The following is a 10239-nucleotide window of genomic DNA, read 5'->3' as shown; positions in this document are numbered from 1 at the left end:
TCCTTGAGCTGCTGTGAGCTCCACCCAGTTCGAGCTTCCCAGTGGCTTTGTTTACCTACTTAAGCCTCAGCAATGGTGGGCGCCCCTCCCCCAGCCTCACTGCTGCCTTGTGGTTAGATCGCAGACTGCTGTGCTAGCAATGAGGGAGGCTCCGTAGGCGTGGGACCCTCCCGGCCAGGAGTGGGATATAATCTCCTGGTGTGCCCGTTTGCTTAAAGCGCAGTATTGGGGTGGGAGTTACCCGATTTTCCAGGTGTTGTGTGTCTCAGTTCCCCTGGTTAGGAAAAGGGATTCACTTCCCCCTTGCGCTTCCCAGGTGAGGCAATGCCTCGCCCTGCTTCAGCTCTGGCTGGTCGGGCTGCAGCAGCTGACCAGCACTGATTGTCCGGCACTCCCTAGTGAGATGAACCCAGTACCTCAGTTGAAAATGCAGAAATCACCGGTCTTCTGTGTCGGTCGTGCTGGGAGTTGGAGACTGGAGCTGTTCCTATTCGGCCATCTTGCTCCCTTCCCTCTCCTCTCATTGAAATTTGATACCTAATATGGCAGCAGTGTTCAGAGGTGTGACCTACTTGGGGATGTTTGGGTTACAGGGACACCACTGTCATGAATGCCTTCTGGCTGCAATGAGTTCTTCGTTTCTCAGGAATGGATTGTTTTACATCAGAGACAGCAGCTTGCTAAATAGTGCATGGGTTCCTCAGTTTCTCTCTCTTGCTTCCTCTCTTACCATGTGGCCTCTTTGCATACACCTGCCCCACCTTCCACTGTCTATCATGAGTGTAAGGAAGCAGTATGAGGCCCTCTCTAGATATAGCTGCCCAATCTTGAACTTCCCAGTCACCAGAATCATGAACCAACTAAATCTATTTTCTGTATAAATTACCCAGCTTCAGGTATTCCATTACAACAACACTTAAGTGGGGACTGTGACAAATGTAGTCCTCTTCCATATGCAAGTCACTCTTCCCTTAAAAGCTAGTTAAGATTTTCTTAAAATTTCTATTCTGTGTCCTGGAGTAAAGTCCTTCATGTGATTCTGAAAGTTCCAGGATTTTACTTTATTTCTAGTAATTTCTGGTTTTAATTTCTGACTTTAATTGATTTTTCTTTTCCATTTTTTAAAAATAACAGCTATATTGGGATATACTACATACACTACACAATTCACATATTTAATATGTACACTTCAGTGGTTTTTAGTACATTCACAGAGACATGCAACTATTACTACAATCAATTTTAGAACATGTTTTTCTCTTTTCTTTTCTTTTTGTTTTTTTGAGACAGGGTCTCACTCATTTGCCCAGGCTGGAGTGCAGTGGCCAGTCTCAGCTCACTGCAACCTCCACCTCCCAGGGTTAAGTGATCCTCCTACCTCAACCGCCCAAGTAGCTGGGACTACAGGTTCACACCACCATGCCCAGCTAATTTTTGTATTTTTGCTAGGGATGGAGTTTCACCATATTGCCCAGGTTGGTCTTCAACTCCTGGACTCAAGCAAACCACTGACCTCAACCTCCCAAATTGTTGGGATTACAGGGGTGGGCCACTGGGCCCTGCACAATGTTTTTTTCATCACCCTCTAAAACCCCATATACCTCAGCAGTCACTCCCTATTTCTCATAACCCCCCAGTCCTAGGCAACCACTAATCTACTTTTTGGGTGGATTTACCCTTTCTGGATATTATATAAAAATAGAATAGTCAAGTATGGGGGCTTTTGCCATGGCTTCTTTTACTTAGCATAATGTTTTCAGGATTCATTCTTTTTTTTTTTTTTTTGAGACGGAGTGTCGGTCTGTCACCCAGGCTGGAGTGCAGTGGCATGATCTTGGCTCACTGCAACCTCCACCTCCCAGGGTTAAGTGATCCTCCTACCTCAACCGCCCAAGTAGCTGGGACTACAGGTTCACACCACCATGCCCAGCTAATTTTTGTATTTTTAGTAGAGACAGGGTTTCACCATGTTGGCCAGGCTGGTCTCAAACTCCTGACCTCAAGTGATCCGCCCATCTCGGCCTCCCAAAGTGCTGGGATTACAGGCTTGAGCCACCGCGCCTGGCCCGTTCATCTTATAGCATATAGTAGTACTTCTTTTCTGTTGTTGAATAATAGTCTGTTATATATACATATCACATTTTATTTATCCATTCATCAGTTAATGAACATTTGGGTTGTATCTACTTTTTGGCTGTTATGAATGATGCTGTTATAAACATTCATGTACAAGTTTTTCTATATATCTAGGTATATATATTGGGTATATATCTAGGAGTGAAATGTCATATGGTAACTCTATGTCTAACCTTTTGAGGAACTGCCAAACTGCTTTTCCAAAGCAGCTGCACCATTTGACATTCCCACCAGCAGTGTGTGAGAGTTCCAATTTCTTCATGCCCTCAACAATGCTTGTAATAGTCTGTGTTGTTGGTTATTGCCATTCCATTGAGTGTGGATTGGTATCTCATCGTGGTTTTAATTTGCCTTTCCCTGATAGCTAATGATGCTGAACATCTTTTCATGTGCTTATTGGTCATTTGTTATCTTCTTTGAATGTCACTTAGATCATTTGTGCACTTTTAATTGAGCTATTTGGTTTTTTATTATTGAGTTGTAATAATTCTTAATGTATTCTAGATACAAGTCTCTTATTAGATATGTGTTTGCAAGTGTTTTCTCCCATTCTATGGATTGTCTTCACTTTCTTGATGGTGTCCTTTGCAAAACACAAATGTTTTTAATTTTCATGATGCCCAATTTATCCTTTCTTTTCTTTCCTTGAGTGTGCTTTGGTGTCATATCTAAGAAACTATTGTCTCATCTAATGTCACAAAGAGTTATAGTTATGCCTATGTTTTCTTCCAAGAATTTAACAGTTCTAGCTCATACAGTTAGGCCTTTGATCCATTGGTTTTTGCTTATGTATATGCATAAATTTTGTGTACATGCAACTTTATTCTTTTGCTTCTGGATATGCAGTTGTATCAGCATCATTTGCTGGAAAGATTATCCTTTCCCCATTGAATTGTCATGACAGCCTTGTCAAAAACCAATTGACCATGAATTTGAGAGTTTATTTCTAGACCCTTAATTCTCTTCCATTGCTCTTTATGTCCATCTTTAATGCCAGTACCTTACCATTTGGGGTACTGTAGTTTTGTAGTAAATTTTGGAATTGGACAGTGTGAGTCTTTCAACTTTGCTCCTTTTTTTTCGAGGTTGTTTTGCTTATTCTAAAGCAAATTCAAAGTTTTTCTAAAGGAAATTCAAGAGAATTTCCATATAAATTTCAGGGTCAGCTTGTCAATTTCTGTAAAAAATTTAACTGGGATTTTGACAACGATAGGTTGAATCTGTAGATCAACTGAGAAGTATTGCCATTTTAACAGTATTAAGTCTTTCAATCCAGCACCTGGAATGCCTTTTCATTTATTTAATTCTTTTTAAATTTATTTTAACAATGTTTTGTGGTTTTTAGGGTATAAGTTTTACAGTTTTTTGGTTTAATTTATTCCCAACTATTTTATACTTTTTGATGCCATTACATCAGTTTTCTTACTTTTATTTTCAGATTGTTCATTGCAGCATATACAAATATAACTAATTTTCATATATCAATCTTGTAGCCTGAAACCTTGCTGAACTTGTTTATTAGTTGTAATGAGGTTTTAGTAGATTCCTTAGGATTTTCTGTATACAAGATTGTGTCATCTACAAATACAGTTTTACTTCTTTCTTTCCAATCTGAATGCCTTTTACTTCTTTTTCTTGCCCAATTGCCCTTTCTACAACCTCCAATGCAATGTTGAATAAAAGTGGTGAGAACAGACATTCTTTTCTTGTTCTTGATCTTAGGAGGAAAGCTTTCAGTCTTTCATCATTAAGTATAATGTTAGTTGTGGCTTTTCGTAGATGTCTTTTTTTTTCTTTTTTGTGGCAGGGTCTCACTCTGTCACTTAGGCTGGAGAGCAGTAGTCCATTCTTGGTTCACTGCAGCCTCAACTTCCCAGGCTCAAGCAATCCTCCTACCTTAGCCTCTGGAGTATCTGGGATCACAGGTGTGTGCCAGCATGCCTGGCTTTTTTTTTTTTTTTTTTTAATAGAGAAGAGGTCTCACTGTGTTGCCTAGGCTTGTCCTGAACTCATGGGCTCAAGCAGTCCTCCCACCTTGGCCTCTTAAAGTGTGGAGATTACAGGAGTGAGCCACCATGCCCACACCTGTGATCTTAACACTTCAGGCGGTTGAGGAGGGAGAAGTCCGATGCCTGATAAAACACATATCTTTTATCAGGTTGAAGAAGTTCCTTTGTATTCGTAGTTTGTTTAATGTTTTCACCCTGAAGGGATTTTGTCAAATGCTCTTTCTGCGTATATTGATATAATTATGTCATTTTTGTTCCTTATTCTAATGATAATGGTATATTAAATTAATTGATTTTCTGATTTTAGCTAGCTTGCATTTCAGGGATAAATCCCACTTAGTCATGGTGTATAATTCTTTTTATGTGTTTCTAGATTCCGTTTGCTAGTTCTCTTCTGTACTTTGCAATTGATTCTTTGTCAATGTCCAGATATTAGGCCAAATATGGGGCATGTCCACTTCCTGATATTTCCCCAGATAAGACTGTTTTGGTCATTTTTCACTCATTCTGGTGCCTGGAAATGGAACTCTTTATGAGTCTTGCTAGGGAACAAAGTCCATTTCTTACTGTAAGAATTAAAACAAATTATTATTACTGCACGAGTTTAATATTATTTCTTACTATAAGAATTAAAAGCTAGGCATAGTGGCTCATGCCTGTAATTGGGAGGCCAAGATGGGCAGATCGCTTGAGCCCAGGAGTTCAAGACCAGTCTGGGTAACATGTTGAAATCCCGTCTCAAAAAAAAAAAGGAAAGTCAGGTGTGGTGACTTGTGCCTGTAGTCCCAGCTACACAGGAGGCTGAGGAGGGAGGATTACTTGAGCCCAGGAGTTGGAGCTTGCATTGAGCTGTGATCGCACCACTGCATGGCACTCCAGCCTGGGCAACAGAGCAAGAACCTAGCTCAAAAGAAAAAAAAGAATTAAAAAAAAAATTTACGGCCGGGCGCGGTGGCTGAAGCCTGTAATCCCAGCACTTTGGGAGGCCGAGACGGGCGGATCACGAGGTCAGGAGATCGAGACCATCCTGGCTAACACGGTGAAACCCCGTCTCTACTAAAAATACAAAAACTAGTCGGGCGAGGTGGCGGGCGCCTGTAGTCCCAGCTACTCCGGAGGCTGAGGCAGGAGAATGGCGTAAACCCAGGAGGCGGAGCTTGCAGTGAGCTGAGATCTGGCCACTGCACTCCAGTCCGGGTGACAGAGCGAGACTCTGCCTCAAAAAAAAAAAAATTTACTTTTGCTATCTTCCTTGGTGCTAGGGAAGAGGCATATGGTCATTCAGACACACATTAATTAATATTTAATTTGGGAGTGAATGACACCTAAAGTAAGGTCTTTCTTTCTACAGCGATACTGTTTGCATAGTAGAATCAGGCTTAAGGCATGATTTAGGGTGTTTTTTTCAGCTATTTAGTCTCAAGCCTAGTTCTCTAGCTCTCTTAGTAATTCATGGCACTGCCGAGTTTTTTTTACTTTTATTTTTCTTTTTGATCACCATGAGCAAACAATTTCCTTTGAATAAGTCCTTTTTTGCTTAATTCAGCCATGGTCCACTTTTATTAAGAGCAACTAGTAGCCTTGTCAGATAAAACACTCACATATGGCATTGTTGTTAGTTGACTAATAGCAGTAATTCAGGAGATGATGTCAGAGATTACATCGATGACGAACCATACAGAAAATAATTTAATATTGAATATTTGACTTTCATTTTGAAAAGAATAGTGTTGTCCATTTCTCCCAACATAGCCCCAGCCTTCCACAAGGTGCTTTACTCCATTCTCTTTACATTTTATTCTCCCGGCTCCATCCCTGAATCCTTGATCATTTCTTAAGTAGAGGAGTTTATCTAACTCTTTTTTCTTGCCAATCCCAAGTAAGTTTTAAAGAACTTTTCACAAATAAAGGCACCTCTTTTCCCTAAAACAAAATGGTTCCCCTTTTGTTTCATCCCACCTGATATGGTTTGGCTCTGTGGTCCCACCCAAATCTCATCTCAAATTGTAATCCCCACATGTCAGGGGAGGGATTTGTAATCCCCATGTGTTGACTGAGGGAGGTGATTGGATCATAGGGCTGTTTCCCCCATGCTGTTCTTGTAAGAGTGAGTTCTCATGAGATCTGATGGTGTTTTTTTTTTTTGTTTTCTTTTTTTGACGGAGTCTCGCTCTGTGCCCAGGCTGGAGTGCAGTGCAGTGGCACAATCTGGGCTCACTGCAAGCTCCGCCTCCCGGGTTCACGCCATTCTCCTGCCTCAGCCTCCCCAGTAGCTGGGACTACAGGCGCCCGCCACCACGCCCGGCTAATTTTTTGTGTTTTTAGTAGAGACGGGGTTTCACCGTGTTAGCCAGGATGGTCTCGATCTCCTGACCTCGTGATCCGCCTGCCTCGGCCTCCCAAAGTACTGGGATTACAGGCGAGAGCCACCGCCCCGGCCAATCTAATGGTTTTATAAGGCAGTTTTCCCGACTGTTGCTGGCTCTCTCTCACCGGCTGCTGTGTAAGATGTGTCTCTTCCCCTTCTGCTATCATTGTAAGTTTTCTGAGGTCTCCTCAGCCATGCGGAATTGTGAGTCAATTAAACCTCTTTCGTTTATAAATTACCCAGTTTCAGGTGTTTCTTTATAGCAGTGTGTGAACAGACCACCACATTAGAATTGCATGTTGCTTTGTCATTGCCAATCTGACAGGTAACAAAAGATATCACACTTACACAAACTCAGATTTGTTGCATTTGTTGTTGTTGTTTTGGGACAGAGTCTCACTCGGTCACCCAAGCTGGAGTGCAGTGGAGTGATCTCAGCTTACTGCAACCTCTGCCTTCTGGGCTCAAGCAATTCTCCGGTCTCAGCCTCCCAAGTAGCTGGGATTACAGGTGTCCACCACCACGCTTGGCTAATTTTTTTGTGTTTCTAGTAGAGACAGGATTTCACCATGTTGAACAGGCTGGTTTCAAACTCCTGACCTGAGGTGATCTGCCTGCCTCAGCCTCCCAAAATGCTGGGATTACAGGCATGAGCCACTGTACCCAGCCTATTGCATTTTTTTAAATTGTGGACTAGGATTTCTTCTTTTCTGAATTGTCTGTTATTTTAACTATTTTTCCATGTTGGAATATTAGTCTTTTTCTTATTCTATTGTAGATTCTTTTAAGCTCTTCATATACAGGGAATATTACTACATAGCATAAATATTGCAAATAGTTTCCCAGGTTGTTATTTGACATTTGACATTGTTTATGATGAAGTTTTGCTTGTTTTCCTAAAAAGCAAGCTTTTTCGTTTTGTTTCTAAGAAATAAAAGCTTTCAAGCTTTTCCTTTATTACATCTAGATTTCATGTCATCTTTAGATAAGCTTCCCCCACTGCCTTTGGCACAAAAATCATATAACTGTTTATGTGTCTTTTTTCTCCACCTGTAATTCATTAAAAATTAGAAAACTGATGTCCAGATTGATAATATGACTTGCCCAAGGTCTTACAACTAATTAAAAGAAATAGGCTACAGAAAAGATGGTGGTCCTACTCAAAGCATTAATGCATAATTAGTGGTACCTTTCTAAATTAAAGATTTTAATGTTAAGTGAGTTTTTTTACCCTTTAAAAATTATGACTATTTTCTGGAAGCTCTTTTAGGAAATAAAAAGAAATACTCTCTTAAACACTGATAATTGAAAAGGCACATTGGAACTTATTAGACAAATGTATATTCACCGTCATAATTTTCTTTATTAAAACATATGGGAGACCAAGCACAGTGGCTCACGCCTATAATCCCAGCACTTTGGAAGGCTTAGGCAGGAGAATTGCTTGAGGCCAGGAGTTCAAGACCATCCTGGGCAACATAGTGGGACCCTGTCTCCACAAAAAATAAAAAATGAAAAAAATTTAGTTTAATTTAACTTTTTTTTTAATTTTTGTTTTGAGATGGAGTCTCACTTTGTCATCCAGGCTGGAGAGCGGGGGTGCAATCTCAGCTCATTGCAACCTCTACCTCCCAGGTTCAAGCGATTCTTCCACTTTAGTCTCCCAAGTAGCTGGGACTACAGACATGCACCATTACACCCAACTAATTTTTGTATTTTTAGTAGAGATGGGGTTTCACCCTGGTCAGGCTGGTCTCAAACTCCCGACCGCAAGTGATCTGCCTGTCTTGGCCTCCCAAAGTTCTGGAACTATAGACGTGAGCCACTGTGCCTGGCCTGATTTCTAGTTTTATTTCATTGTGGACAGAAAAGACTTGTCATATGATGTCTGCTTTTTTAAAATTGTTGAGACTTGTTTTATGACTTGAGATATGGTCTATTCTGCAGATTGTTCCAGGTACTGATGAAAAGAATGTATATTCTGCAGCAGCTGGGTAAAATGTTCTGTACATGTCACTTAGGTACTTTGATCTCATGCTCAGTTTAATTTCAGTGGTTTTTTTTGTTGATTCTCTGTTTGAATGATTTGACCATTACTGACAATGGAGTGTTAAAATCCCCTTCAATAATATTGCAGTCTGTCTCTCCCTTTATATCTATTAGTGTTTGCTTTATACTCTCGGAGGCTCCATTGTTGGTTGCATATTTATTTATTTTTTGTTTTGTTTTGTTTTGTTTTTTGTTTTTTTTGAGATGGAGTTTCGCTTTTGTTGTCCAGGCTAGAGTACAATGGCCGGATCCTGGCTCACTGCATTCTCTGCTTCCTGTGTTCAAGCTAGTCTCCTGCCTCAGCCTTCCGAGTAGCTGGGATTACAGACAGGCCCCACCACACCCGGCTAATTTTGTATACGGGGTTTCACCATGTTGGTCAAGCTGATCTCAAACTCCTGACCTCAGGTGTTCCTCCCGCCTAGGCCTCCAAAGATGCTAGGATTACAGGCGTGAGCCACTGCACCCAGCCGGGTGCATACATATTTATAACTGTTAGTTCCTCTTACTGTATTGACCCCATTATTATTATATAGTGGTCTTTGTCTCTTTTTACAGTCTTTCACGTGTAGTCTATTTTATCTGACATAAATGTAGCTACTCCTGCTTTTTCTTGGTTTCCTGTTGCGTGGAATATCTTTTCTATCCTTTCACCTTCAGTTTATATGTGTCCTTACAGGTGAAGTGGGTTTCTTGCAGATAGGATAGAGTTGGGTCTTGTTTCTTTATCCATTCAGCAACTGTATGCCTTTTAATTGGAGATTTGAGTCCATTTTACATTGTGTTATTATGGATAAGTAAGGACTTATTGCTGCTGTTTGTTGCTTGTTTTCTGATTGTTTTGTAATGCCTTTTTTTCCTTCTTCCTTTCTTGCTCCCTTACTTTGTGGGTAAGTGATTTTCTCTGGTAGTATGTTTTAACGTTTTGCTTTTAATTTTTAGTGAATCTGTTATAGGTTTTTGTATTGTGGTTACCATGAGGCTTACAAAAAACATCTTATAGATATAACAAGTTGTTTTAAAAACACAGCTTATCTTAGATCAAAAAGACAATCAAATATAAAAAAATGAAAACAATACACTTTAGCTCCTTGCATTCCACATTTTGACTTTTTATTGTCTCAATTTACATAATTTATATATAATTATTATATTACATTCTATATTAGTAACAATATATATCATTATGCATATTATATATAATTATATTTTTACAAATTTTTACTCGAGTACATATTTTTATATTATCTGTCTCTTAACAGGTTGCTGTGTCTTTTTTAAAAAATTAGATTTGCATTTTAGGCTTTGTACTAGAGTTGTGAGTAGATTGCACACCACGATTATAGTATTATTCTGGGTTTGTCTATATGCTTAATTTTTACCTTGGATTTTATACCTTCAAATAGTTTTTTTGCATGTTAGTGTTTTTCTTTTCCTTTCAGACTGAATAATTCCCTATAATAGTTCTAGAAAGATGGGTCTAGTGGTGTTCAACTTTCTCACCTTTTGTTTTTCTAGGAAGGACTTTATGTCTCCATATTTGAAGGATAGCTTTTCTGGATACAGTATACTTTGATAGCAGTTTTACCTTGGATTTTATACCTTCAAATAGTTTTTTTGCATGTTAGTGTTTTTCTTTTCCTTTCAGACTGAATAATTCCCTATAATAGTTCTAGA

Source organism: Colobus angolensis, unplaced genomic scaffold (genome assembly GCF_000951035.1).
Source record: "Colobus angolensis palliatus isolate OR3802 unplaced genomic scaffold, Cang.pa_1.0 Scaffold150, whole genome shotgun sequence".
Classification (NCBI taxonomy): Eukaryota; Metazoa; Chordata; class Mammalia; order Primates; family Cercopithecidae; genus Colobus; species Colobus angolensis.
The sequence above is the reverse complement of the archived record's forward strand: the minus strand, read 5'-3'. Positions refer to the sequence as shown.